At 38.1% G+C, this 2,303-nt stretch overlaps 1 protein-coding gene across 9 annotated transcripts in view; it reads left to right on the top strand.

The window, feature by feature from the left end:
* The window catches only part of RBFOX1 (RNA binding protein, fox-1 homolog (C. elegans) 1), a 1,371,131-nt gene that overhangs the window by 1,328,790 nt on the left and 40,038 nt on the right, over positions 1-2,303 (top strand). The window lies entirely within an intron of this gene.

Raw genomic sequence — 2,303 nt, 5'->3', positions numbered from 1 at the left:
GACACTGAGCCTTGAGCCCACATGATTTGACTACTGTGTTTAATGCTTAAGCCCTGAGCCCACAAATCCAAGTTATTGCTCCAGTTGAGCAAAATTTGAAAACTACAGTGCAAGACAGGAAAGGAAGAGGAAGAGAAGTGAGCATAATGGGGTGGGCAGGCCACTGAGAATAATATTTGTACTAGAAATATTCAAATAAGCAGTGAACTAGCAGAGAAAGAGAAGAAGAATGTTGTCAGGCATAGCTCCACAAACTTTGACTTTTAACATAAGTAAATTTAAACTGGAAAGGAAAGACAGGCTATATAGAGGCTATATAGGAAAAAGTATACACACGCCTTTAGAGAGTATGTCCCTCAGTCTCTTCAAATGTTCAGCCATCTCAGTGTCTGCCCTGGAACTGGAGAATTATATTTCAAACTGTGACCGCTCACACGGAAGATTAGTCTTGCCCATGAATAACTCTTACCTCGAAAAACTTCATCCTAGTCTGTATAAGACATCCTAGTCTGTGCAAGAGACCTTCCTTGCCAGTGCTAGATTTGCATGAAATCATAGCATTTTGAAGCTATGTATATTAACACTAGTTTACACACATACACACACTCACATCTACTCTCAGTTCTCTAGTCTGAAATTATTACAAGTAGCTATCGTAGCTTCAATGTAATTCATGAATTCATGAACTGCAATTTTGTTGTTAGTTGAAATTAACAACTAAAGGTTTATGCAGTTACGGTTGCTACTGTGCTGTTTTAACTACAATAATTAGGACATTCATGTTAAATCCTTAGATATTCCAGAAAATTCCAATCATGACTTAAAGAGATAAATTTGAAAGTTAATTTGGACTGTTAGAATATGCTTTAAGAGGCAAGAAGCCATGAAATTATCTTTTTCTTCTTTAGAAATAAACACAAGTTGTAACACAAAGTGGTTTGATCCCCATCTCCACCTTGATACTCTCCACTGCAAAGATTTGCAATTAAAAATGTTTATCCAGGCCCAGTGCCTCTTTCAGCTTGGTAGGTCAGTCCTAAGTCTTGGTGAAGTAAGAGAGAAGCAAACTTGTAAATGAATTGCTCTGGAATTTGTCTGACTTATGCATTCTCTTTTATTTATTTCATTTTTGCATTGAAAACATTACATTTCTGTTTCCTTATAGAGTAGTGTATCAAGAGCCTGTGTATGGCAATAAATTGCTGCAGGTATGAAATCCCGACTGGTGGAGAAACTCATCACTATGATTGTGGGTTTGCTGTGAAATCCTTACTAACAAGATAATTCTGGGGAGGGGAATTGTTTTCTAACATAGGAGGAAAAAGACTTAACTGAATTTTCCAGTTTTAATATGAAATTTCCTAGAATAGAGGTGGCTATCCCCATATCTATTGATATATCCGCTGACTGTGTTGTGGCTGTTTCTTCCAAATATGGGTGCTGTTTCCATAACTGATGTTAGCTGGCCTTGGCCATGAGTTTTGTTAGATACTGAGTGTGTCAAGTGGTGGTCTAGCTTGGCTGGTTTTAAGCTTAAAAAAAAAAATGTATCTGGACTCAATCAGTATACATCCAATGAAAAAGAATTCAAGGTTCTGACTGAACCAGTTGTCTGGGTAATTTTTTAGTAGGTTCCCAGAGTGAACTGGAATGGGGTTAAATCAACAATCTTATATGCAGCATTAAGAGCCAGCATACCTGACATCTAACATAACCTTTCCTGGTCTTAGTAGAGCTGATTAGAAATTTATTTCACACCTATTGTTATAGCTTTTAAACCTATTTCTCACTGCTGAAGCAACCACCAACTGAACAAATTCGCAGGAAGAAAAAAAGTCAACATATTCGTTGGAATGTGGCTGCCCTAGTCTCTCCAAATTTGGTCTATTACCCACATTGAAACTGTCAAGATAAATGTGAAACTGAGGATGATCAGTGAGAGTTTTAGGACATTATTTTCCCTGTCGCTGCAATTCCCTTTTTTCTTCAGTATTATGAGTGAATTCAGAAAGTACTTTTTGTAAATCATGAGAATTGATTGAGTTTTAATTAAAACCTGAAAGTGAGAAAGAGGTACTTTGACCTAGTAAAGGGCAATATGGTTAAAATTCCCGAGATGAACTTTTCACTGTCACATTTCAAGAGAACTGGACCTCTGAATGCCACCCTTCAAAAATAGATGAACGTGGCCAGGTGTGGTGGCTCACACCTGTAATCCCCATGCTTTGGGAGACCAAGGCAGGCAGATTGCTTGAGGCCAGGGGTTCAAGACCAGCCTGGCCTACATGTCAAAACCCCATCTC

Source organism: Mandrillus leucophaeus, unplaced genomic scaffold (genome assembly GCF_000951045.1).
Source record: "Mandrillus leucophaeus isolate KB7577 unplaced genomic scaffold, Mleu.le_1.0 Scaffold609, whole genome shotgun sequence".
Lineage (NCBI taxonomy): Eukaryota > Metazoa > Chordata > Mammalia > Primates > Cercopithecidae > Mandrillus > Mandrillus leucophaeus.
This window is presented reverse-complemented; position numbering and strand designations above follow the sequence as displayed.